Source organism: Dermacentor albipictus, unplaced genomic scaffold (genome assembly GCF_038994185.2).
Source record: "Dermacentor albipictus isolate Rhodes 1998 colony unplaced genomic scaffold, USDA_Dalb.pri_finalv2 scaffold_143, whole genome shotgun sequence".
Taxonomy (NCBI): Eukaryota; Metazoa; Arthropoda; class Arachnida; order Ixodida; family Ixodidae; genus Dermacentor; species Dermacentor albipictus.
Genome location: NW_027225697.1, coordinates 1 through 27,211, shown reverse-complemented (window position 1 = coordinate 27,211; position 27,211 = coordinate 1). Strand labels below are relative to the sequence as shown.

Here is a 27,211-nt window from a genome sequence, read left to right as displayed (position 1 = left end):
AGCAAACTGCCCGCTGAGACAACCATATCGGGCAAGTGTTTGCCCAGGCGAAGTTGGCAGACAGTGTATAAAAACGTTTTTTTTTTTGCGTCCCTGAAGAAAAAAAAAGCGAATAACAAGCTGTCTCAAAAACAAATGTGACAATCCAAGTCCTCCGTTTCGACCTCGAAGAAACAAATTGGTGCGACTTGATCTCTCCCAAGACGATGCCCACACGAACACTGCGAACACCCGGTGAATTTTTTGGATGTTTACCCTTGAGCAATGCAAGACTTGGAGGATGTACCAAAGTTCTCTCACTAAAAATATGTTGCAAACTGTGGCTCTGGAAAACATAGACCAATTCCAGCCATTCCATTTGTTTACTCTGTCCCGCAGCTTATCCACTTCACTCATCCAGTACGACTCACTGTCTTTGCAGCACTGAAGGGGAACACCCAAGTATTTCACCGGAGTCGTAACGAAACTCACGTTGGAAAAAGTGTCTTGGGCTCCCCGTCAATCCCCGTGCCAGAATCCCAGGCGTTTACCCCAGTTTACCGCGCTGCCGCTTACAGCACAAAAACTTTTCACACATTTGACAGCCTGCGTTATACTGTCCGAATCATTGCAAAACACAGCAATATCGTCTGCATAAGCCAACAGGCGGACTTCAACCTCGTGCAGTTTAAACCCGCGGACACAGTCATTCTCCGTGACACTCAAACAAAAAGACTCAATATACGAGCAAAACAACAGCGGCGAGAGAGGGCAGCCCTGACGCACCGAACGCTTAACTTCGATTCGCGCTCCCACCACTTTGTTGACATTAAGCCGCGTCGAGCTGTTCCGGTACGCCATGGCAACCCCCTCTCTAATTATTCTACCCAAATTCACATAATTTAGAATGCACAAAAGAATGTCATGAGGCACCCGGTCGAACGCTTTCTCGAGATCAGTTTGGAGCATTGCCACTCGTGCAACCATGGCATCGCAACATTCGAGGATACTACGTGCTACGTGTATATTTGAGAAGATAGTTCGGCCTTTGATGCCACACGTTTGATGCGGCCCTACGAGCTTCGCTATGACAGTCTGAAACCTCTTTGCTAAGATTTTCATCATTATCTTATAGTCTCCGTTAGTGAGACTAATTGGGCGGTAAGAAGTTACTCTTCGCAATGCAACTGGATCTTCTGATTTGGGTATAAGAATAGTGTGGGAGGATGAGAAGGACTAATACTTACTAATAATACGGACTAATAATACGGGAGTAATACTTTGAGCTAGAATGCTTTGTTGTATACATCCGCTAAGGCTGGTGAGATCGCACCTTTGAAATATTTATAAAAGGCTGAGGTTAGACCATCAGGGCCAGGGGACTTCCCCGGATGCATACCTTCAAAAGCACTTTTCACTTCCTCTTCCGAAATTCGTTCCTCCAATATTTCTTTCGTACTTTCGTCTAGCCTTGGCATCAAACAAAAAGTCCTTTTTAAAATGATCAATGTCGACTGCGCAGTCGGTGAATAAACCACTGTAGTGCTCGAAAAAAGCACGCTCGATATCTTCTGCTACGTCGCTGACTTTTCCGCAATATTCGGTTTCCGCTATCTGATTGCGGAGCGCATGCCATTTTTCTGAGCCTAACGGACGGTACTTCTCCGATTATCAGTCTTTCAGCCCTTGCCCGCACCAAAGCACCGCGGTATCTTTCGATATCGAACTGTTCTATGTTATGTTTCAGGGCGCGACTATCGTCCATGAACATGCCGGGCATCCTATATACATTCCTCACTGATCAACTTTTCTAAATTCCTGCGCATCTGTTTTTCTTCTGCTCCTTTTTCTCTGCATATAGCGCTCGCACGCTCTAAAGCCTTGATTTTAACCGCCTGCTTGAAGTTCTCCCATTTTTCCCCAGATGTCGTGTTACCACTAGCATTCATTTCTTGAACTTGCTTCATTACGTCCGCTGTAAAAATTTCGTCGCTTAATAATTTCGAATTCAATTTCCATAGTTGCCACTCGAAGCCATTTTTCTTTTCTTTCGTGCCTGCTACTAAAAAGCTGACCAAACAATGATCAGTGAATGAAAGTGCGCTCACATGGTACTCCTTACAAAGGGGTATCAAATCAAGGCTCACATGTCAAGACGGGCGTGGCTGGCTGCCTGAAAGTTGGTGTACTGCGTAGTCCTCCCGCCACCGAGACATTCAGTCACGTCGTCCAAACCATCCTCCCTTATCATATCGCTTAGGGCAATGGTGCTTGCATCCTTGTACGGTCGAGCGCTAGTTTTATCACGGGCTGAAAGAACACAGTTAAAATCGCCGGCAGTAATGTGTGGGGGTTCCACTCTGCGTGCGGCTAGGGCTGAAGGCGAGCTCCGGATCTAGCCCCACGCAGTCGCTCCGTGGTACTCCCAACCCGTAGCGCGGGAATAGCGGCTACGCCGGGTTCGGACGAATAAGGCAACCAGCGGTGTCAACGGTAACAACGTTTGTTGCTATTAGCAATATCGAACACTCGCAGAGGGACGTCCTCTTAGTAAAAGTAGTAAAAGGCTTGCCTCGTTGTCTGGGTGGGTCAGACAAACGAGGTCACTCACGGTATGCGGCAGGTGCTGTCCAGGCGGTCCAAGGCGTCGGCGTCCCAAGAGAGCGAGTCTCCCCCGGTCGCGCGCTTTTATGCCTTTTTACCTTTTTGCGAGGGGAAGTCCTCCTCGCCCGCCGGATACGTTTCCCTTTTCCGTGAGCCGCGTAGGAGAAGAGGAATACGCGCGTCATCAGAGCGACGAAGAGAGGGAGGGCGCGTAGTGCCTCTCTCCCCTGTCTACGACGGCACGACCCGTCGCCACGTGCGAACGGGTCGCCGCGGGTACGCGGGAAGAAATGGAGGCGAATGCTCCCCACAAATCAGGAGCCTATTACACTGGGTATACTGTTTTAGCTGATCGAAAAATCTGCGTCTTTCCTCAGCGACAGTCGGCGCGTACAAACAAATAACACGCCATTCCAATGACGATAATAAAAAATCGCAGACAATAAGCCGACCTGACGGGCATGACGTCACAGCTTCTATTTTTGCTCCAAGACTATGTCGGATGAACAAAGCGCACCCAGAAGAAGTTCCCACAGCATGGCTCACTATAGCACAGTATCGAGCTAAGAATTGACGCACCATGCCCCCGGTTTCGTCGTCGCCCTCGACTTTCGTCTCCTGCACTGCTAGAATGTCCAGGTCATGTTCGCTAACTAGTCGGTACAGTTTACTTTGCTTCCTCCTTGAGGCAAGCCCACGTACGTTTAAAGTGGTCACACGAAATTACCTATCCATAGACATCATTGCGAGGCGGTGAAAACCCGGGGGCATGACGCTCACCTCACTACTGCGCTTTTTTCCTGGGTGCCTTGTCACGATGCAGTCCTCAGAGCGGCAAAGGTGGCGTTTGCGCCGTCTTGCGCTCCGTCGAAGTGTTCGGCCGTAGCCGAAGGGGAAGACGCCGCACGGGAGTCGGTTTTCGCAGGCGGCTCGTCCGTTGCGACGGCGAGCCGCCTGAGCGAGTCGTCGAGCGAGCGAGTCGTCTGAGCGAGTCGTCGAGCCAATTCAGTGACGCCTTGCACCCTCCACTTCTCCCGCGTCACCTCCAACACTTTCCCGTAGGGTGTCAGGGCCACACGAATGTCTTCGTCGGTCACGCCGTGCAGCAACCAGTGTAGCTTTAAGCGAACCTCCCGGTTATTTGGATCGATGAGCAAACATAGGCGATCCTTTACCTTCACGTTGACAGCGGTGAGCAATTTCTGAGCGGCGTCAGCACTCCTCATTGTTACAACCCACACGTGGTTCACCTGATACGCCCCCAAACGTCGGGAAGCGCACCTAGATTGGCCAAAGTGTCCCGGTAGTCTTCGACACGGTAGGGCCCAGCCCTTGGGTCGCCGTGCATGAAAACGGTGTTTGCGACGATGCGTCCGCATGGCTGATTGGGCAGAATCACCTGATAATCTTCGGCAGTACAAGCAAAAAACCTGTTACCGCGACCCGCATGCGCCGCCGAAACCGCTCCGTGGGAGCAAGCCATCCCGCGACCGTTTCGCTTGAAAGACGGAAGTGGAATGGGCCATCCTGACACTGTACACGGTCCCGTGAGAAAAGCGCGCAATGAACGGTGCGTAACGCGCGGTATCAAAAAAAACGCAAAATATTGTGTCAGAAGTGGGATTCGAACCCACGCCCACTTACGTGGACCAGAAGCCTCGTACAACCAGCATCGCTGGGTAAGGTTACCCTTGAGTCTGGCGCCTTAGACCACTCGGCCATCCTGACACTGTACACGGTCCCGTGAGAAGAGCGCGCAGTGAACGGCGCGTAACGTGCGGTATTAAAAAAAAACGCTAAATATTGTGTCAGAAGTGGGATTCGAACCCACGCCCACATACGTGGACCAGAAGCCTCGTGCAACCCGCATCGCTGGGTAAGGTTTCCCTTGAGTCTGGCTCCTTAGACCACTCGGCCATCCTGACACTTTTTTTTTCTTTATTGCCTGTTTTCTAACAAATACACGATTCACAGCTATTCTCCGCTGCGATTACAAAACAAAAAAGACACTTCAATGTGCGGGTGTACCTTGTCGTTTAATTTTGGTTTAAAAAGGCTGAATGTTTGCAAGCTGTTCAAATGCTGTTAACCAGTGAGGTGGTTCGCTGAGCGCTTTAAACGCTTCGCGAATGTACAATACATTTTCAGCAAAATATTCTTTGGCCGGTTTTGCGTCAACATCCTCATTACGTACCGCCATTCGTGTTTTCCACACGCTGTGCATGCAGAGTAACATCACCATATCACAAGGCACGCCTTCTGTCTCTTCAAACGGTAAAAAACGGATTCCAAAAGGTGTTAAAGGAAATTGTTTTTTTACTGTCCTTTGTAGAATGTCCCAATGGAAGACTGAGTCCCTGCACTCCAGAAAAATATGCTCCATTGTCTCCGGTTTCTGACATATCTGGCAATTCACACTCCAGGGTACAAAGATCCCCTTCTCCTGCAGCCATGGCTTGACAGGAAGCGTGCCAGTGTGTAGCATGAAAAAAAAAAGTTTTGTTGTTGCTCTTACAGGCATTTTCTTAACTCTTTTTAAGACATTCTGCTCACGTCCCAGTGCATATACTGCACGGTATATTGGTACTGGACACATGATATTAACTAAATCTCGGTATAATCGCTTTCTTGCGACTGTGTTCAGGTATTCCAACAAAAAGTGCACTTTTAGAAAACGGAAAGAGCTTATCACTTCAAACAAAAAACCTCGGACAACCACTTGACGTATGCCATACGACGTCACAACATATTCTGGCAGTGCGTCACCTAATCGCGTCTGGATAACGCACCGCAAAAAACAATCGCTTTCGTCGCGCAAGAACATGAAGCGCGACACAACTTGTTTCAAAAATAAATGCGACAAACCCAACCCTCCTTTCTGCACAGCGTGAAACAGATTCAGACGACTCGTGCGCTCCCATCCTGATCCCCACACGAACATAGCAAAAACCCTGTGCAACTTTTGTACACACACTCGGGATATACATAAAACTTGCAACATATAAAACACTTTAGCGACAAGAAATAAATTGCAGACAGTGGCTCTTGTGAATATTGACAGATTCTTGCCTCCCCACTTCGTTGTTTGTGCTTTAGCCCGCTCAGTTTGTTCAGTCCATTGCGTCGTGGTATCGCGATAGTATTCCAAAGGAACACCAAGATAAATGGTTGGCGTATCTGTGAACGGTACTGTTTCTAACACTGCAGGCCGGCTGTCCCATTCACCTTGCCAGAAGCCTAAGCTTTTTGACCAGCTTATGGCACTCCCCGTTAGACTGCAAAACTTTCTTGCATCCTTGACTGCCTCCCGAATGCTCACTTGATCAATGCAAAAAAGTGCATGTCATCTGCGTAAGCTAGTATTTTTACTTCCTGAGTTAAAAGACGGTAGCCGCGAATGTTTTCATTTTCTCGTACCTTCAAACAGATGATGATGATGATATGTGGTTTTTAATGGCGCAAGGGCCATACCTTCAAACAGAAAGGTTCAAGAAAAATCGCAAAAAGTAAGGGCGACAAAGGGCACAACTGGCGCACACTGGATAATACTGGTATATGTTCGCTGAGTCTTTTATTGATTATTAGGTGAGCGGAACAGTTCTCATAAGCCATGGCTACTCCGTCCTGAATCACTTCGCCTACATTAATGTGTTTTAGCAGGGCAAGAAGTCTGCTATGAGCAACCCTGTCAAAAGCTTTTTCTAGGTCTAACTGAACCATTGCTACACATTCGAGGTTCGCATCACACAGCATTCCAATATACTCTTAGCGATGTGAATATTCGACAATATTGTTCTATTCCCGATACCGCATGTTTGATGTGGGCCTACTATGGATTTAATAACTGCCTGCATCCTTTTTCCGAGCACCTTCATGTAGATTTTATAGTCCGAATTCGTAAGACTTATGGGCCTGTATCCAGCGACAGATTTCAGCTTTACCGTATCGGTGGTTTTCGGTATAAGCACAACATGACTTTTTCTGAATGATGGCGGCAAGTGCTTAGTTTCATGAGCTTCTGATATTACACAATGCAGTATCTCGCTTATTTCGGCCTTGAAAGTTTTATAGAAAGCTGCTCCTAGGCCGTCAGGTCCAGGCGCCTTTCCTTTACCCAAGTCTTCTATGGCTTCTGTAATTTCTTTCGCAGAGATCGGTCTCTCGAGTCCCTCTTTTATTTCGTCTTGTAATTTTGGCAGAAGTGTTAGAAAGGAGTTCACAAACTCTTCTGTTACGGGCACCTGCCTACCGAGCAACACTCGGTAGTGTTCAACGAAAGCTTTTTCAATTACTTCTGGGTCTTTTGACATTGCGTTGTTAAAACAAATTTCTTTTATTATGTTTTTGGATGCGTAACCCTTTTCGTCACTGAGCGCGCGCTTAGTTGGCGCCTCTCCCAGCCACAGTCTCTCGGATCGTGCTCTTATCGCTGCTCCTTAGTAAATTTGAGCGTCCACCCTTTCAAGTTCGCGTTTAATTTCTCTAATCCGTTTCGAAAACAATCCCGGTATTGTGCACTCCGCGTTTAGAAAATAATCGAGCATGCTTTTCAGTTCTTTCTCTCTTTGTTTAGCTTTAGGACGCATCACACAAGCCCTCTCGATCGCAATCATTTTCACTTCAATTTTAAACTGCTCCCACAGCTCAGCCCAATTTGTTGTAGCATCTTTTTGCATTACGTCAATTTTTCCTTTTACCGTTTTGACAAACCATTCATCACTTAAGATCGTTTCGTTCATTTTCCACAGTTCCCAGTAAAAGTGAGACCCTCTATGTTTCGTGCCCAATGTACACATTACTAGGCTGTGATCACTGAAGCTCACGTGCTTTACTGCGTAGCTAGTGACCGTTCGCGCAAGGTTTGCTGATACGTACAAACGATCTAGTCGAGCGTGACTCTGCCCTTGGAAATGAGTAAAAACAACACTGTTACCGCTTAATATGCTTCCAACGTCTACTAAATCATAGTCTGCCACGATTGCGCAGAGTTGATGCGCACTTGTATCCCGTATTATTTTACTGGGCACCCTATCTTCGGACATGCAAACACAATTGAAGTCACCAAGAAAACAACATTTCTTTCACACGTCAGGTGTGACTCAACAAAGTTAAAAAAAAATTCCTATCACTAATTTTGTTTGGAGCGTACACACAGACAATTCGCCAATCAATATTATTGAAAGAGAAATCACATAGGACCAGTCGCCCATCTTGGGCCGACATTACACTCTGCGCAACAATACGTATTGAATTACGCAAAAATAAAAGAAAGCCACCGGCCTTACCTACTCCATGACAAACACAAGTGTTGTAACGGGATTTAAAAACCTGAACATTTTGTCCGTTTGCTCTTCGCTTTCAATTTTAGTTTCTTGAACAGCAAGAATATCTATGTCGTTTTCCAGCATCAGGCGACTTAATTGTGCTTGTCGCCGTCTAGCCGTTAACCCTCGTACGTTAAGCGTGCCCATACGTATTGCTATTCCATGATTATTTGCCATTGAAAGAGAAGAGCAAGCACAAACTACAATACATTTCGGAAATCAAAGACCGCCAAACTTACAAAAAACAAAACCCTGCTCCATCATAAGCTCCGTCTCATACGGCGAAGGCATGACGTTACCAAATGCGCTACTCATCATTCACTTAAAGGTTCCGCAGCACCTAGTCCTTACTGAGCCTTCTACCGAACAGCACCCCGCTACCGCGGGGGTCGGCGTCTGGCGCCTCTCAGGTGGATGTTCTCGCGTCGGCCTCCTCTCGAGCGGAACGTTCGGCTTGGGCTTGAGTGTAGACCGCCAGAAAGAGGAAGCCTTCGCGGGTGGTCCTTCGCTGCTGACACCGTCGTCTTGCTCAAGCCTGACATCTTGATCGGATATTTCGCGAGGTCTCTTTGAAACGGCACTGGCCTGGTCCATTTTCTCGTCGGATTCTTCGATAAAGGCAGCGCCAGAGTTGCCCTATCGCAGACCGTGCCCTCGGCAGCCCCCGCGTCCCCCTCACTTTCACGCACCGTAGAATTTTCTGCAGACGGTTCCCTTTGCACTTTGCATGACCACTGGCTTCTCTTCCGTGCTTCGTGGGTCTCCGCCCGCTCCAGCAGTCTCTTCCGCGTCCGCTTGATCCATCAAGTGCTCGTCTAACGCGTCGCTCCGGCCAGACCCGGTCACGTTAGCGTAGCTTCTCACGCACTGGGTCTCGTCGTGGCCGAAACGACGACAGAGTCCACAGCGTGGCACACGGCACTCGCGCCGTACATGGCCGGTGCCGCGGCATCGGAGGCAGAGCGGAGCTCTGCCTGGAACGATCACGAGCGCATGGTCCTCTGATACTCGTAGCTGATGCGGGATGTCTTCCATGGTCATACCAGCCTTCAGCCGTAACGATACCAGACGGGTGTGAGAACCTTTGTCGCCGCACCCTGGTACTAGCCACCGCTCCCTGGAAATTTCGGTCACCGTTCCGAACGGCGCCAAGGCTGCTCTGACGTCCTCGTCGGGAGTCGTGTGAAGCGGCCAGAACAGCTTCATTCTAATATCCTGTTTGCAAGGGTCAATGGCGACGCAGCGGTGTTCTTTGACACTAAAAGCCTTCGCTGACAGCAGCTTCTTTTTTCCGACTTCGTCCTTGAATGTTATAGCCCAGACATGGTTCATCTGGTAGGCCCCGAGGGCCACCACCTCCGGCAACAGCTTATGACGGTCAAGCGCATCGCGAAAATGTTCGACTCGATAGGGCCTGGCCTTCAAATCACCGTGCAAAAACACGGTATTACACAGGGTCATACCTGATGGCAGATGCGGCAAAACAAGCTGGTAATCCTGTGAAGACGTTTCCGTAAGCCTGATACCGCGGCCCGGCTGGGCCGCATGAACCGCCCCTACGGAGCACAACATTCCGTGACCGTCCGCTGTGGTGGCCGGAAATGGAATCCCGGCCATCCTGACACTGTACACGGTCCCGTGAGAAGAGCGCGCAGTGAACGGCGCGTAACGCGCGGTATAAAAAAAAACGCAAAATATTGTGTCAGAAGTGGGATTCGAACCCACGCCCACATACGTGGACCAGAAGCCTCGTGCAACCCGCATTGCTGGGTAAGGTTTCCCTTGAGTCTGGCGCCTTAGACCACTCGGCCATCTTGACACTTTTTTTTTAATTTATTACCGGTTTTTCGCAGAACGTGCAGTTTCAACACATTACAGTATTACACTTGCAATACAAACAAAAAAGAAAGAAAACAGTAACACCGTGCAACAAAAGCCGTCTGTCCCTATTGGACAGACGTTGTCAACTTAAAATTCCTTCATGGCTGTCAGAGGTTCTAGCCTCCACAGCCATTTCGGAACACATTGTTGCATTTTCTGTATTTCTATATATCGTGACATACATTCTCTGAAATAAACGCGAGCGGGCCTAGCGTCAGGATCACAATAGTACCCTGCCATACGAGCCCGCCATATACAGTGGAGAGCGTTTAACATAATAAAACCATACGGAACCCCCTCATCATCCTTAATTGTCAGATACCTTATCCCTTGGGGGTCCACCGGTAACTCCTTTTTCAGGGTTCGCTTTAAGACGTCCCAGAAAAAAAAGCCCTCCCAACATTCCAAGAAAACGTGATCTATGGTTTCCTGCTTTTTGCAGATCAAGCAATGGGTTCCCCATGGTACGATACATCCCCGCTCTTCCATGAAAGTCTTCACGGAGAGCGTTCCGGTGTGAAGCTTAAAAAAAGGTTTTTACCCCTGGTGGCACCTCCATGCGTTTTACCCGTTTAAGTACATCAAGTCCTGGCCCTCCACTGTAAATGGCTCTGTATAACGGCACTGGGAAAACCATGTCGCACACATCCTTATACAATCTTTTCCTTTTCACTTCGCACAGGTAATCCATTGAAAATCGAACAGAAAGAAATCTTACGCTGTCGACCACTTCCTTAAAGTAGCCACGAAGTGATCCGGTAACGCTTGCCGTACTAACAACATGTGCCGGCAAAGCGCCGCTCAACCTGAGCTGGCATACAGTGCGCAGAAAAGGTTGGCGCACATCGCGAAAAAACAAGAATCGGTTTACAAGTTGTCTAACAAAAAGGTGAACCAAACCCACACCCCCGTCCTTCACTTTTCTAAACAAATTTGTTCGGCTGCACCTTTCCCATGTTGATCCCCAGACGAAAACAGCAAACACTCTGTGCAGTCTTTGCACATTTGCTCTCGAACAATACAACGCTTGCATGACATAATATAACTTTGTGACAAAAAACATATTACATACTGTCGCCCTTGCAAAAATAGACAGCTTCGCACCCTTCCATCTGTCCGCCTTTTCTTTCATTTCATCGACTTGGCTCCTCCAATATTCATCGCTACTATTGTAGCTATTGAGAGGAACACCCAGATACCTCGTCGGCGTTTTGACCCAGTTGAGGTTCGCGAAGTTGTCCGGTGCAGACACCCATTTCCCGTGCCACAGGCCTAGGGATTTGCCCCAATTTATTCTACTACCCGTGACATCACAGAAATGTTTCACTACCGATACTGTTTCTGTTACACTTGGTTTGTCTGTGCAACACACTGCAATGTCATCTGCGTATGCGAGCAACTTCACCTCTGTCGCTGCTAATCTGAAACCACGTATTTTGTTATTTCCGTTTATGACTACGCACATTGCTTCTATATAGAGTGCAAATAAAAGCGGACTGAGGGGACAGCCTTGGCGTACTGCACGCATGATGTTAATGGGGGCCCCCAGAGACTTATTGACAATTAGTCTTGTTGTGCAATTCTGGTACGCCAAGGCCACGCCCTCACTGATTATGGAACCGACATTAACATGATCCAAGATGGCAAACAAAATAACGTGAGCGACACAATCGAACGCTTTCTCCAAATCGAGCTGAAGAACTGCAACGCCACCATCGGTGACGTCACAGCATTCGAGCACGCACCGCATCTGATGGATGTTAGAAAAAACGGACCGCCCCTTGATGCCGCACGTTTGGTGGTCTCCGACAATTTCCTTGATGACGCCTTGAAGTCTCGCAGCTAAAATCTTCATAAAGATCTTGTAATCAATGTTTGTTAGTGATATAGGTCTATAGGATGCCACGAATCTGAGTTTGTCTGTTTGATCGCTCTTAGGGATTAGTATTGTGTGCGCTTTTCCAAAAGATGGGGGCAATAATTTCTTCTCATACGCTTCATTAAACACATCTGCTAACAATGGGGCCAGTTCTCTTTTGAAAGCCTTATATAACCCCGCACAGAGTCCATCAGGCCCAGGCGACTTGCCCGAGTTCAAATCGCCGATTGCCTTTTCAACTTCGTGCTCGGTAATGTTGCCTTCCAATCGTTCTTTAGCGTCATCTGCCAGCCTCGGCATCCGCTGAAGAAAATCGGCTTTGAAACTCTCTACATTCGCTGGCTGAAATGCAAAGAGCGACTGGTAGTACTGAAAGAAGGCTCGTCCTATGCTTTCGTTGTCGTCGACAACAACCCCGTTCATTAAAATCTTATCGACATGGTTTCGCCGTCCGTGCGCCTTCTCGAGACCAAGCGCCCTTTTTGTGGGCGTCTCCCCCGCCGCTAATGCGTCTGCTCGTGCTCGCACGATGGCACCTTGATAGCGTTCTTTATCGAACTGTTCCAGCTTTTCCTTGACGCTCCGCACATCGTCTTTGTACAGACCAGGCTCTCTGCACTCAAGAGTTATCAGCTGCTGAAGTAGTGTTCGCAAACCCTTTTCTTTATATTCCCTCTCAAATTTGAGGCAGCTTGATCTTTCGAAGGCTTTCATTTTACCTTCTTGTTTAAACCATTCCCATTTTTCAGCTATTGTTTCAGCTGCATCTTCGCGTATTTCATTAATGGCATCCCGTACTGCCTTTACAAAAGATTCATCATTTAATAACAAAGCATTCATTTTCCACATCTCCCAATTAAACTCATGTTTGCGTTTCCCTATACCGACATTACATATTACGAGACAATGATCTGAGAACGATACGGGCACTACAGAAAAACCGTGGCAGCTTGGAATTGTATCCAGCGAAATGTAGATTCGGTCCAACCGCGCATGGCTACTGCCCTGAAAACGAGTAAAAGTCACGTCACGCCCCCCTTCCAGACACTCAAAAACGTCATCGAGTTCATTTTCACTGATTAGTTTTGACAAGACTTCACTGCTTCTGTCACGCACACCGGCATTATTGGCTCTGTCTCTAGCGCTCATTACACAATTGAAGGCTCCTAACAGCATGACGCGCTCATCGCATCGAACATGCTGCGAAAGGTTCGAAAAGAAATGGGCACGCTCTTCCACAGAATTGGGTGCATATACGCATATGATGCGGAACTGAAATTCGCACAAAACAATATCGCAAAAAACAATCCTTCCAGACTGACAAGAAAAGGTACTTTGAATTTCCAGTCCAGGCAGTTTCTTCACAAAAAGAATGCACCCCCCGGCCGTGCCTAACGCATGGCTTACCACCGCAAAATACCTAGTCGTGAATCGTCGCACCATGCTCCCGGTCTCCTCCTCCCCGTCAACCTCAGTTTCCTGGACGGCTAGTACGTCGACATCGTGGTCAGTGATCAACCGTAGGACCTGACTTTGCCTACGACTAGCCGCCAACCCTCTCACGTTTAAAGTGGCAATTTTAAGGGACGGTATCTGAGCCATGTTGAGCTAAAGAGAAAAGTAGGCCCGGAGCATGGTGCTTACCGTTCACGACTAGCCCTCGGCTAGCCGCCTCCGGGACCTCCCGGTTTCCCGGCGTTGTTTGTGGCCGGCACTTTGTCCGCAGGCTTTCGCTCAGGTGGGACATTCGGCTTCGGTTTCAAGCTCGTCCGCCTCCCAAGTGGTGTCTTTGTCGGCGGCCCTTCGCTGGTGCTGGTCCCACTGTCGTTGCGGTCCTTAGTCTGGTCATGGGGGCGCTTGACTGGGGCACCAGGAGTCGAAGTCCGGTCGCCGTCAAGGACGGCCCCGTCCTGCTGCATCGCCGTCGTGCCGTTGTCGAGCGGGTCTTCACTCCTGCTCCGCGTAGACGGGCCCATAGCGGTCGCGACCTGTGCCGTCCCACTCGGCTCCAGGGTAGGCTCAGCCACCTTGCTGTCTACGGCCGAACTCGTCGTCCCACTGGCTGTCGCTGTAGAGACCGCGTCTAGCGTTCCTTTAGCAGCGTCCTCCGCTTCGGCCACGTCCATGACGTGCTCTGCCGCAACGTCGCAAGTTACTGGGCCTGTTACGGTGGCATAAGATCTTACGCAGTCAGCGTCGACGTGGCCGAAACGTCTGCACCGGGAACAGCGGGGGACTCTGCACTCACGGCGGACGTGTCCCGTGCCGTGGCAGCGCAGGCACTGCATCGGTCGACCGGGCACAACGACCAAGGCCAACTCTCCGCTGACGCGTATCTGATGTGGCAGGTCCTCTACTTTCATGCCGCTTTTCAATTTGAGAATGACGGTCCTGGTGGTTGAGGTCTTCGTCGCCATGCCTTCGACGCGCCATCGCTCCCGGCTCACCTCCTCCACCTTGCCGAAGGCCGCGAATGCCGTCCGAACGTCCTCGTCGGCAACGCCGTACAGCAGCCAGTGAAGCCGTAGCTTCACCTGCTGATCCTGCGGGTCAACGATGACGCACCGCCGTCCCTTAACTTGAAGTTCCTTAAGGTCCAGCATCCTTCTTGTGGCAGTCGCATCGTTGAAGGTCACTGCCCAGACGTGGTTGATCTGGTACGCCCCTATGCATACCACATCAGACAGCAGGCCCGTCGGCAAAAGGGCGTCCTTGAAATCTTCCACCTTGTACGGTCTCGCACGTATATCACCGTGCAAAAAGACGGTATTAATCACTACTTGACCTTTCGGCAGTTGCGGCAAAATAAAGGCATGCTCCTTATCATCGTTTAGCCTGGTTCCGCGGCCAGAAGTGGCCGCTGTCGCTGCTCCACTGGAGCCCATGATTCTGCTGACCGTTCAGCTCGGCTGCCGGAAGCAGAATGACGGCGATCCTGACACTGTACACGGTCCCGTGAGAAGAGCGCGCAGTGAACGGCGCGTAAAGCGCGGTATATAAAAAAACGCAAAATATTGTGTCAGAAGTGGGATTCGAACCCACGCCCACATACGTGGACCAGAAGCCTCGTACAACCCGCATCGCTGGGTAAGGTTTCCCTTGAGTCTGGCGCCTTAGACCACTCGGCCATCCTGACACTGTACACAGTCCCGTGAGAATAGCGCGCAGTGAACGGCGCGTAAGGCGCGGTATATAAAAACACGCAAAATATTGTGTCAGAAGTGGGATTCGAACCCACGCCCACATACGTGGACCAGAAGCCTCGTGCAACCCGCATCGCTGGGTAAGGTTTCCCTTGAGTCTGGCGCCTTAGACCACTCGGCCATCCTGACACTGTACACGGTCCCGTGAGAAGAGCGCGCAGTGAACGGCGCGTAAAGCGCGGTATATAAAAAAACGCAAAATATTGTGTCAGAAGTGGGATTCGAACCCACGCCCACATACGTGGACCAGAAGCCTCGTACAACCCGCATCGCTGGGTAAGGTTTCCCTTGAGTCTGGCGCCTTAGACCACTCGGCCATCCTGACACTTTTTTTTATTGCCTGTTTGCAGCACAAACCAAGAACACATTCAAATGTTAAAACATGTCAACCACACTTTGGCTAACATTATATACTAAAATCTCTTCAGCTTGATCAGTTCATCAAGAATAGCCACCCACTCGGGAGGCTCACTCTGGGCACGATATATTTCCCGAATATACGCGACACTTTCGATGAAGTTTATTCTCGCCGGACGGGTATCGACATCCGAGTGTCGCACTGCCATTCTCGCTTTCCACAGACTGTGGAGGCCAAGGAGCATAGACCTATCGTACGGAACTCCTCCTTCGTGATTGGTTGGCAAATATCGAATACCAAGAGGTGTAATCGGCAGTTCTTTTTTAAGAGTACGTTGTAAGACATCCCAATGAAATATTGGATCCCAGGAATCGATGAAAACGTGTTCAATGGTCTCTGGCTTTTTACAAAGTAAGCAGTTTACTGTCCATGGCACATATATTCCTTTTTCGTCTAACCATGTTTTTACGGGTAGCGTGTTTGTGTGTAGCCTAAAGAAAAACGTTTTTTGAGAGGGTCTAACTGGCATTTTTTTCACCCGTTTCAGTACATCATCTCCTTGGCCTCCCCAGTTTACAGACCTGTACAATGGTATTGGCAACATTGCGTCAACTAAGTCTTTATACAGTGTTTTTGTTGTAACAGAGCACAGATATTCCATGGAAAAACCGCACACGCAACATACGAAGTGAATCAACCACTTCGCGCAGATATCCGGGTAGTACTTCCTCCCTTCACATCACTGGTCGTTACAACATAGTGCGGCAGTGCTTTTCCCCAATGAACTTGAATTACTGTGCGTAGAAAATCATTTCTCTGATCCCGAAAAATTTGTCTGATAAACAAATGCGACAGACCTAGCCCACCACTTCGAGCTGAACGAAACAAATTGGTTCTGCTTATCCTCTCCCAACTAGAAGCCCATATGAATACGGCAAAAACACGATGCAATTTTTGCACACTTGAACGACACTTTGATAACACCTGCATATAAGATACCACACTTTCGCTACAAAAAAGAGATTGCACACAGAAGCGCGTCCAAACATTGACAAATCTCGGCCAAGCCAACCCTTTGATTTTTCACGCATTCTATCAGCTTCATCGGACCAGTACTGTGCGGTATCATTATAGTGCTCGAGCGGCACACCCAAGTACTTAGTTGGCGTTGTTGACCACCGGATGTTTGCAAAGTGAGCTGGTATAATGTCCCAATGACCGTGCCATATACCGATGTTTTTTTTTTTGCCAATTGATCTGGGATCCAGATTGTTCACAGTACTTCTTTACAAGACGTACAACTTCAAGAACGCTATCACGATCCTCGCAGAAGACTGCGATGTCATCAGCGTATGCCAGTACCTTGACTTCAGAAAGCTGTAGCCGAAAACCTCGGACATTGTCATTGCAGAAAGGCTCGAGGTACAATGCAAAAAGCAATGGACTTAGTGGACACCCTTGTCTAAGGGAAGATCTGAGTAACAGCTTCTCGCTGAGGGACTTATTAATTATAATCTGTGTCGTGCATTGGTCGTAGGCCATTTTGACGCCATCTAATTACTTTCCCTACATATTCCAAAACAAGAAGAAGAGCATCGTGGGACACACGGTCGAAGGCTTTCGCCAGGTCGAGTTGCAACAAAGCAACGCGTCTAGCGAAGACGTCGCAACACTCTAGAACACTTCGCGCTACGTGGCTGTTTGTAGTAATAGTGCGGCCTTTTATGTCGCAAGTTTGATGCGGACCGACAAGATTTGTAATGACTGTTTGAAGTCTCTTTGCCAGTACCTTCATGAGTATTTTATAATCGGTATTTGTAAGGCTAATTGGCCTGTATGCCCCAACCGATAAAAGCGCCTTGTGGTCATCTGTTTTCGGTATTAAAACCATGTGTGCACTTCTGAAAGAAGGTGGCAGTCGCTTATATTTATGTGCCTCAGAGTATACATGCTCCAACACTTGAGCAAGCCCAGGTGCAAATGCCTTATAAAAGGCGGCTCCTAAGCCATCGGGACCCGGTGATTTGCCTGCAGAAGTTCTTCGATCGCGTGTTTTATTTCTCGGACGCTTATCGGTTCCTCGAGACTGGCTTTTACGTCATCATCAACGCGCGGCATAAAATTCACGAAACTTGCTACAAATTCAGCTCCCACGTGGATTGGGACGCCGAACAACTTGCGGTAGTGTTCAGTAAAGGCCTGTTCAATCATATTCGAGTCGGAAGTAACCTCATCCCGATAATTAATCTGTCTTATTTCATTTTTCCTTGCGTACCTCCTTTCATCGGCAATGGCGCGTTTGTTCGGCGTTCCATCAACCCACAGTCTTTCCGTCCGTGCCCGAATAACTGCTGCTCTATATTTTTCCGTGTCAATAGCTTCCATCGCGTTTTTAAGTGTTCTGGTTTCATCCCTAAATATTCCAGGTTCCGCACTGTCCATAAAAATAAGAAAATTTAGTTCCTTCTGGAGCTCATTTTCTTTCATTTTTTCATTGTGTCTTCTAACAGTTCCTACTTCAATCGCAACCATTTTCACGCGAACCTTGAAGTCTTCCCTTACTTCTGCCCAAGGTACACTCTCATTACTCCACATGCTTTGAATTTCGTGCTTTACATCGTTTATAAATTTGTCATCACTTAGGGGTTTTTCGTTGAATTTCCAAAGTGCCCAATCGAACCGCGGCTTTTTTGGCTTGGCACCGAGTGCAAACCACACTATACTGTGATCGCTAAAGGACACCGGCTTCACGACATAGTTATCGCATAGAGGCACAAGATCTAACGAGATGTAAGCTCTGTCAAGTCGTGCTCGGCTATATCGTTGATGGTGTGTAAATTGCGGCTGCAAAGTACTGGCCAAAAGGCGACCAACGTCTTCTAGGTAGTAGTCATTTACTAAGGTGTTCAATATCACTGCACTCTTGTCCTGCGGGAATTTACGTTTAGCACGATCTTCTGCATGACACACACAATTAAAGTCACCAAGCAAGATGATGTACTTGTCACAACGAAGGTACTCTTCTAGATTCGAGAAAAAACGACATCTTTCATTGATATCATTTGGCGCATACACACATATAATCCTCCATTGTGATCCATTAAAAGAAAAATCAAGTACAATAAAACGCCCACTTTCGCTCACAGTAACCATATCTTCATTTATACCAATACCCCTTCGAACCAAGACAGCGCATCCACCAGACGTGCCGATAGCGTGACATGTGCATATGTTATAATATGTTCTGAAAGGTGTTACCATTTTGTTTGTTTGCTCCTCGCTTTCAACTTTCGTCTCTTGTATAGCTATAATATCGAGTTCATTTTCAACGCATAGTCGGCTCAGCTGGTACTGCCTCCGTCTTGAAGCGAGTCCGCGTACATTAATAGTAGCAACTCGTATTCCCCTCTTCAAATCCATTGTTAATAAGCGGGAAAGGTAGGCATAAAAGAAAACCGTATATGATAGGGGTGTGCGAATATTGAAATTTTCGAATACGAATCGAATACGAATAAGGCAAAAAACTGTCTTCGAATATCGAATCGAATATCGAATATGTACGTACGTAGTATTAAAAAGTTGCAAAATATGGTAACAATAGCTTTATAACGCTTGTTAAAAATATTGCATTTTACAACGCTGCTACAGGTTAAAAAGACACTCATTACAGATAATGCGCACAGGTAATGACAGGTAATGCTCTCAGTCAAGTAATGCACTTTTTAGTGATTATCATGTAGGAAAACTAACTGCTCAACATGTTCAGAAAGTAAACACGCTGTATGCACTGTGACAACAATTCAAACGGTAGAAAAGACTTTCACTTGGAACTGAGGTGGCAGCGATGGCGAAGTACTTGTGGACGAGTACGTGAAGCGGCCAATGGACTGCTACCACTCACAAGGATCCTTGCCCCTTTCGAGAAGATGCTTTTCCGTATAGTGTGTAACTTCCCTCTGAGAGGCAGATACCAAATGTGCGTTCTCCTTGTTCATCACTAGAGCGTCAAAAGCTTTCCATACAGTGGACACCAGGACACGACGCTGGCATGGCAGTGTCCTCACTGGGCGAGCTGCGCGGAGCTCCCTTGTTGCAATGCCAGATAATCTAACCAGACGCCCGATGAACTTAAAGCTTGGATCAAGAAACAGGTTGACCACTTCGTCAAATTCTCACTCAGCGAAACGAGTCTTGACAGATTTTGCGAGATTGTTAGCAAACGCTGAGTTGCCTTTGCAATCATCGAGGCAATGCAGCATTCGAAAAATAATTGGAATGTGACAGGACAATGAGGGGTACTTTCCAGCACTTACGATCACAGTTGCGTCAAATAAGGTCTTCGATGCCTTCTAAAACTCCACTGCATCTCTTCACTTTGCAGAGTTAAAGGTATCTAAGCTCGTGTCCGAAAAGGTGAGTTCAAGTCTGATAGACTCTTAGATTTCAAGGACCCCTGAGAGGATGAGGTACTGACTGTTCCATCTTGTGTCAACATCCTACACAACATAGAGCACGTCTTTGTTCAGCTACGTCTGCAGAGCGATCAGTCTTTTGTGTGCACTAGGGCTATGCTTGCAGTTCCCTACAATCGCTTTAGCCTTCTTGCAGAGTGTGTTGATTGTCGGAGTACACGACATTTCATTGCTGATCACTAGGTGCAGAGTGTGCGCAAAGCAGGCTCGCTGGAGCTAAGGCAGTCTCCTGGCAGCCGCTCGGATATTGCGACCGCTTGGATATTGCGGCCGCTGTTCGTCACGATGTACTTCACGCAGTCGATTGGTATCTCCCAGTCGGTGCATAGCTGCTCCAATGACGCAGGTATGTTCACAGCCGTGTGACTCTCCGGCATGTGTCGCGTGTTCAAAGTCAACTTCTTCATGTCGAACTTCACCGCAGGAAAATGACACGTGAGGCTTACAAACCCCTCGTTGGCACGCGACGTCCAGATATCGCTCGTAATAGCGAGAGTGCTTGTTCCATGTTCAAGTACTTTTAGCAGCTCGTGTCGTACCTTTGCTGTTGTGTCGTTGTACATGCGCTGGACGAGCACACGCGACAATTTTGTTCGAGGTGGCTGACTGTAGCACGACTCTAGAGCTGCTTCCACCAGTGCTTTGAACTGATGTGGCAGAAATGGTGAAGAAATGAATGGCTGCCACATTCTGGTGAAGTGCGTTTTCTTTCTCCGGAAACAATGACTGCTGTCTCTGCTGAAGTATGTCATCCAGTGTCGGTTGATTCTTCAATGAAGGACTTGCAGTGGCCTCTTTTTGGTACTCTTCCATCACCAAAGGGTGCTGCTTCATCTGATTTTGAATAGTAGTGGTCATTCCCGCTGGTATTTCAAGAGTATGTTCGCACGACTTGCACCGAGCTGTCGACGGCGAGAGCTTTGTGTAGTACCGCCAAAGGAGACTTCTTCCGGCTTTCTTTTCTTGCTTGCTCGGTGGCTCGTCACCTGCAGTTGATGCCATTCTTAGAGAATACACCTGATCGAGGGCTGTATCAGCACTTAGATAGTTGCAAATAGCGCAGTGGCGAAGTTAGCGTGTTTTGCGTTTGTCTCGAGAAGCAGCGCAGCAGGTAGCAGAGAGCCGCGATTACATGAGAAAAGCGGGAACACAAGGCGGGAGTCGTCGAGGGCGATGCAACGTTCTCCTCGGACATATTTATTTCTTTTTAATTTCCAAACATCTAAAGATTGTCCAGGTAACGCTTTGGGGGTACATATTTCATCGCATGTAGTTACAGAGCCCTAAAGGACATCATATATGGTTATGAAAGAGCCATAGAATAAAGGTTGGTAAAAATAAACTGAAACTGATCGTGTCTCACGGGCGTCATGCAGATAGACTGAATCAGAGCATACAAATAATGAGCCGGTCATGCGAAGTTCTCAGTGAATAAACATGTTCTGAGGAGAACGCGGAGCAAGCATATAATTCGTTACTTGTTCAATTATTCCGCCTGTCAGAATATTCGCCGTTTCTACCGTTATTGGGCCATCTTCGAATATTCGGGAATTTCCGAATATGCATTTCTCGAATCGAATACGCTTCCAATAAGGAAAATATTCGATTCATATTCGAAATTTCGAATATTCGCACACCCCTAGTATATGGGCTTGCTCACAGGTCGCGTAGGCGTTCCTGGCACACCTACCACTCCGGCAGTCGTTTGCCCCTGCGGTTTCGGTGGTTGTGTCACTGTGACCTCCGCCTCGTTGGCGCTCCCGGCAGAGGCTTCCTCGGCATCCACTTCGTCCATAAGAAGTTCAGCGCTTTCATCTGCAGCCGTCGGCCCCGTCACGTTTGCGTATGTCCTCACGCACTGCGACTCGTCATGGCCGTGACGGCGACAACGGGCACAGCGCGGGACGCGGCAGTCGCGCCGGATGTGTCCTGTGTTGCGGCAACGAAGGCAGAGCGGTTCCAGGAATCACCACGAGAGCTTCCTCACCAGCTCTCCGTAACAGATGAGGCACGTCGTACGCCCCCAAGCCCTTCCTCGGCATCAGGGTAACCAGGCGCGTTGAAGAACCTTTATCCTGAAGGCCATGCACCCGCCACCGCTCTCTTGCCACATCCGTGACTCGGCCGTAAGGCGCCAGGGCTTTACGAATGTCGTCGTCCGGCACGTTGTGTAACATCCAGTGTAGCTTGAGGTTCATTGCTTGATTTCCAGGGTCGACGACGATGCATGGTCTATCCTTCACCTTCAAGTCCTTTGCCCGCAGCAGTTCTTTCACTCGGTCACTACTTTTGAAAGTCACGGCCCACACATGACTCATTCGATACGCCCTAGGGCGACAACGTCAGACAGCAACTTCATGCTCGACAGCATGTCACGGAAGTTTTCCGCCGGTATGGCCTTGCACGCATATCAGCATGCAAAAATAAAGTATTCGTAACAAGTCGCCCTGTTGGTAGTTGAGGCAGCAGCACCTGATAATCAGGATCCTCGTTGACAAAAAACCTAGAACCGCGGCCCTGCTGGGCCGCTGATGCCGCTCCGACGGAGCTCATGACAGCCACGTCCGTACACTACAGTGGCCGGAAGTGGAATCGGCCATCCTGACATTGTACACGGTCTCGTGAGAAGAGCGCGCAGTGAACGGCGCGTAACGCGCGGTATAAAAAAAACGCAAAATATTGTGTCAGAAGTGGGATTCGGACCCACGCCCACATACGTGGACCAGAAGCCTCGTACAACCCGCATCGCTGGGTAAGGTTTCCTTTGAGTCTGGCGCCTTAGACCACTCGGCCATCCTGACACTTTTTTTTTCTTTATTGCCAGTTCTCAACGTTTTCACATACTCGTACATCTTTTGAGCAACACAATCAAAACCAACAAAATAAATAAAATATATGTGAAAAAATAAACATCCTGTAATAAAGCGGCCAGCACAACTTGGCTGACTTTGTCTATTAAAATTCTTTGAGGGATTCCAGCGTTTCTATCCTCGGTAGCCACTCAGGTACAACACATTCTCCTTTTTTAACTTCAATAAAGCGTGACATGTGTTCACGGAAATGCAGGCGCGCAGGCCGTGCGTATGGGTCACAATAGAAGCCCTCTATTCAGGCTCGCCATATACAGTAAAGGCCTGTGAGCATGATGAGGTCAAAAGGGACCCCGTCCTCATTATCTAACGGCAGAAAGCTGATCCCGTGCGGATCCAACGGAGAATCTTTCTTTATGGTTCCTTGGAGGACATCCCAAAAGAACACCCCCTCCCAACAATGCAAGAACACTTGGTCTACTGTTTCTGGCTTTTTGCAAATCAGACAGTTGGAACCCCACGGCATGTAAAAACCGCGTTCCTCCAAAAACGTTCTCACTGTCAGAGTGCCCGTATGAAGCTTGAAGAAAAAAAGATTTAACTCCTGGCTGCACGTCCATTCTTTTTACGCGTTTTAAAACATTGTTACTTTGACCTCTACTGTATATAGTTCTGTACATCGGCACTGGAAAAATAACATCACACAGGTCACTGTACAGTTTCTTTCTATTCACACTGAACAGATAGTCATTCGAAAACTGTACAGACAAAAAACGGACACTCGCTACCATCTCTTTAAAGAAACCGAATACAGTACCAGGCATTATTTGACTGCTGATAACAAACTCTGGTAACGCATTACAAAGTCTCACTTGACACACCGCTCTTAAGAACGGGTCGTTTACGTCACGAAAGAAAAAAATATCTATTTACAAGCTGTCGGACGAAAAGGTGTGCCAGACCCAGGCCCCCATATTTCACTCGCCGAAAAAGATTCGTGCGGCTGCAGCGCTCCTAGCTGGACGCCCAAATAAAGACAGCAAAAACTCGATGCAACTTCTGCACACACACTCGCGAACAATGCAACACTTGCATATTATACCATGATTTACAAACAAAACATAAATTGCACACTGTCGCTCTGGCGAAAATTGAGAGATGTTCACCTTTCCACCTCTCCGCCTTTTCTCGTGTTTCTTTCACGTTTTCTAACCATAAATCATCAGTTTTCTTATAATCTTCAAGTTGAACGCCGAGGTACTTTACTGGTGTTTCAACCCATTTCACGTTAGCAAATCTGTTGGGGGCTGACGGCCACTCGCCACGCCAGAACCCCAGGCACTTTCTCCAATTCACAAGGCTCCCCGTCACTTCCCCAAACCTTCTTACTACCGCAACAGTCTCCAGGAGACTCTCCTTTTCCGTACAGCACACAGCTATATAATCAGCATACGCCAAGAGCTTTACCTCCGACGCCTGTAATCGGAAACCATGAACGCGGTCATTTTCAATAATTGCTATGCATAACGTTTCAATATAAATACAAAATAAGAGCGGACTTGCTAGGCACCCTTGACGCACACTCCGCTGGACCTCAATGGGGCCCCCCAATCTGTTGTTGACTATGAGGCGCGTTTTGCAGTTTCGATACGCTATGGATATACCGTCCGTGATGATTGAGCCTAAATTAACATGTTCAAGTATGGCAAACAAAATGACATGAGGTACACACTCAAAAAATGCCTTTTCTAGGTCAAGCTGAAGGATTGCGACAGCCGACCGACAGGCATCACAACACTCAAGCACACACCTCATAGAATGAATATTAGTAAAAATAGAGCGACCCTTAATACCACAGGTTTGATGGGATCCTACAATCTGCGTTATAACTGTCTGAAGTCTGCCAGCCAATATTTTCATAAATATTTTATAATCACAGTTAGTTAATGAAATTGGTCTGTATGAGGTCACAAGTCTTAGCTTATCCTTTTGTTCTGTTTTTGGAATGAGCACAGTGTGTGCTTGGGAGAATGAAAGGGGCATCGTTCCCAACTCAACTGCCTCATCAAAGACATCTTTCAACTCAGAGGAAAGGTCATGTTAGAATGCTTTGTAAAATGCCGCGCTCAGACCATCCGGCCCGGTCGACTTGCCAGGGTTAAGATCATCTATCGCCTTTTCTATTTCTGCTATTGATATCGGTCCTTCGAGAGCTGCTTTTCTTTCTTCTGGCAGCCGCGGCATGCGTTCCAAGAATGTTGTTTCAGAACCTTTCACATCTACTGGTTTATGGGCAAATAGCCCTTCATAGAATGAGAAAAAACGCTTGGCTTATGACACCGTTTTCTTCTATCACATCGATGTGCTTGCGGCGAGCATGGGCCTTTTCGATCCCCAGCGCTCGCTTTGTAGGCGTCTCCCCGGCAGCCCAAGCCTCGCCTCTGGCCCGCACGAGCGCTCCCCGATAGCGTTCTTCGTCTATTACTGCCCCGCAGGGGCGTCTGCGTAAGCAGGCGTTTGGTGTGTTGCGACACCACGTACCCAAGCACACGAGGGTTGGACCCTCCCGCGTGTAGCCGTGCGCGGCTTAGCCGTGTCCGAGGAAATGGGGATCCTGGGGGTTGAGCCGATGCCGGGTGCTCGGACCGTTAAGGCCCCCCGGCGGAGGCAACACACCTCTTTGGCCTCTGCTTCACGTAGACGGCACCCCCGGACTGACCCACCCGGGGGAAATCGGCAGTCGCTTTTTCCTGTCTCATCCTCTCGAATCTTCGTCTTTATCTCTTACTTTTTGACCTTTCCTGTCTTCTCCTCTCTTCCATTTACTTCATTCTCCTCGGCGGCAAGGGTTAACCTTGTGTGGGATAGCCAACCTTGGTTATAACAGATTTGGTTATAGTAGTGTCGTACAGCTGGCGCATGTAGGCCGTCTTTTCACGGTCCTGCAGCGTCCCCTTGTTGGGCTCCATGGTGGGTGGCTGGCGGCGCTGCCGAATTTTCACATATATCTATGGCAAGTTCTTTTCCAACGCTTCCTGATCGCCCTCATAAACGAGGGCGCACCGAAGAAGTTTTCAAATTTTTTGGCCGAAATCATGACAATTTCCCAAGATTTCACGTTGTACATTCCGAGAAAAAAGGAAAAGCAGCGAGAATGATCTCACCTTTTCTTGTTGCGAAGACCCTTAGTGAAGCTTTTGGCCCAGGTTACAAAGTCTCTAAGTTGGCAAGTGGCGACCTCCTGTTAGAACTGCGTGATGAGACACAGTACGAGAAACTCTCTAATCTAGTATCTTTCGGGACTCTTCCAGTGACAGTCACACCACACCGCACAATGAACACCACCCGCGGAGTCGTTTCCGATGCCGATCTGATGGAACTGACTGAAGCCGAACTACTGGAGGGCTGGAGGGACCAAATGTGACTAATGTCAAGAGAATAAAGATCAGACGCGATGGTAAGGAGCTTGAGACAAAGCACCTAATTCTAACTTTTGCATCAAGTATGCTACCTGAGACGATTGAGGCTGGCTACATAAAGATCCGTGTCAGACCGTACATTCCCAATCCTCTCCGATGCTTTAAGTGTCAAAGATTTGGCCACAGTTCACAGAACTGCCGAGGCCGCCAGACTTGCGCAAAATGTAGTGCCCAAGAACACCCATCTGAAAATTGCGAGAATGCTCCACACTGCGTGAACTGCGATGGGGAACACGCCGCGTACTCGCGGTCCTGTCCGTCATGGAAAAAGAAAAAGAAATAGTCACAATCAAAGTTAAGGAAAATATAACGTTCAAAGAGGCACGCAGGCGGGTAGCATACCTGCCAAAGAAAAGCTTTGCCGAAGTGGCGCGTCAGGGGGCAGCGTCACAACGGCCTCCGGCGACTGTCCGACCCACACGCAGTGAGTCGGCAGTTACGCCATCTGCCCCCACGGTGGTTGCAGCTAGCGCTGCTCCGCCAACCGAGGAAAAGGGGCCATCGACCCCGAAGGTGGGCGCAGCCGAGGCTGCCTCAACCTCCCAGGTCCCTTCCAGCGCTGGCAATGGCCGGCGCAGCCAAATTCCCCAGGGAACCCCATCGACCTCCGGGCTGGTGGGCGCAGGGTCTTGCCCTCCAAGGCGGGACCTTCCCTGGTAACTTCTCGCTCACAAGAGCATGTGTCCGGCGCCTCACAAGAGGCAATGGACACTACAACTATCCCCAAGGCGCCCCAGGCGCCTAAGGAGCGGCGAGGTTCCCTCGAACGCTTCAAAAAGAGCAAAACCCCGGTTGCAGGGCCTCGAAAGGGCTCTGTAATCTAAGACATCCCTTCTGTTTCCGTAAACACAGCACCAATTAAATTTAAAATATGGATACACAAATCATTAAATGGAATGTCAGAGGTCTACTTAGTAATCTTGATGATGTTCAAGAACTTATCCATAAACACAATCCAAAAGTGCTGTGTTTACAGGAAACACACTTAAAATCCAAACACACAAACTTTCTCCGTACGTATGTTACGTTTCGCAAAGATCGCGATGATGCCGTCGCATCATCGGGTGGTGTGGCGATTCTCACTCATAAAAGCATAGCATGTCAATTTTTACAGCTACGTACGCCCCTTGAGGCAGTGGCGGTGCGAGCTGGTCTGCTAAACAAACTCATCACTATTTGCTCGCTTTATATACCCCCACATTACAAATTAACTAAACATGAA

At 48.4% G+C, this 27,211-nt stretch overlaps 7 non-coding genes across 7 annotated transcripts; all 7 read right to left on the bottom strand.

Annotated features, from left to right (window-relative positions):
* Positions 1-4,192: 4,192 nt before the first annotated feature.
* TRNAL-CAA (transfer RNA leucine (anticodon CAA)) lies at positions 4,193-4,311 on the bottom strand. The gene is made up of 2 exons: positions 4,274-4,311; positions 4,193-4,238 (listed from the first exon to the last, which is right to left on the bottom strand). It is a non-coding gene; the product is annotated as a tRNA-Leu (tRNA).
* Positions 4,312-4,389: 78 nt separating this feature from the next.
* On the bottom strand, positions 4,390-4,508 carry TRNAL-CAA (transfer RNA leucine (anticodon CAA)). Its single transcript has 2 exons — positions 4,471-4,508; positions 4,390-4,435 (listed from the first exon to the last, which is right to left on the bottom strand). It is a non-coding gene; the product is annotated as a tRNA-Leu (tRNA).
* A 5,099-nt stretch (positions 4,509-9,607) lies between these two features.
* TRNAL-CAA (transfer RNA leucine (anticodon CAA)) lies at positions 9,608-9,726 on the bottom strand. Its single transcript has 2 exons — positions 9,689-9,726; positions 9,608-9,653 (listed from the first exon to the last, which is right to left on the bottom strand). It is a non-coding gene; the product is annotated as a tRNA-Leu (tRNA).
* A 4,958-nt stretch (positions 9,727-14,684) lies between these two features.
* TRNAL-CAA (transfer RNA leucine (anticodon CAA)) lies at positions 14,685-14,803 on the bottom strand. Its single transcript has 2 exons — positions 14,766-14,803; positions 14,685-14,730 (listed from the first exon to the last, which is right to left on the bottom strand). It is a non-coding gene; the product is annotated as a tRNA-Leu (tRNA).
* Positions 14,804-14,880: 77 nt separating this feature from the next.
* On the bottom strand, positions 14,881-14,999 carry TRNAL-CAA (transfer RNA leucine (anticodon CAA)). The gene is made up of 2 exons: positions 14,962-14,999; positions 14,881-14,926 (listed from the first exon to the last, which is right to left on the bottom strand). It is a non-coding gene; the product is annotated as a tRNA-Leu (tRNA).
* A 77-nt stretch (positions 15,000-15,076) lies between these two features.
* TRNAL-CAA (transfer RNA leucine (anticodon CAA)) lies at positions 15,077-15,195 on the bottom strand. Its single transcript has 2 exons — positions 15,158-15,195; positions 15,077-15,122 (listed from the first exon to the last, which is right to left on the bottom strand). It is a non-coding gene; the product is annotated as a tRNA-Leu (tRNA).
* Positions 15,196-22,382: 7,187 nt separating this feature from the next.
* Positions 22,383-22,501, bottom strand: TRNAL-CAA (transfer RNA leucine (anticodon CAA)). Its single transcript has 2 exons — positions 22,464-22,501; positions 22,383-22,428 (listed from the first exon to the last, which is right to left on the bottom strand). It is a non-coding gene; the product is annotated as a tRNA-Leu (tRNA).
* Between the last annotated feature and the right edge of the window lie 4,710 nt (positions 22,502-27,211).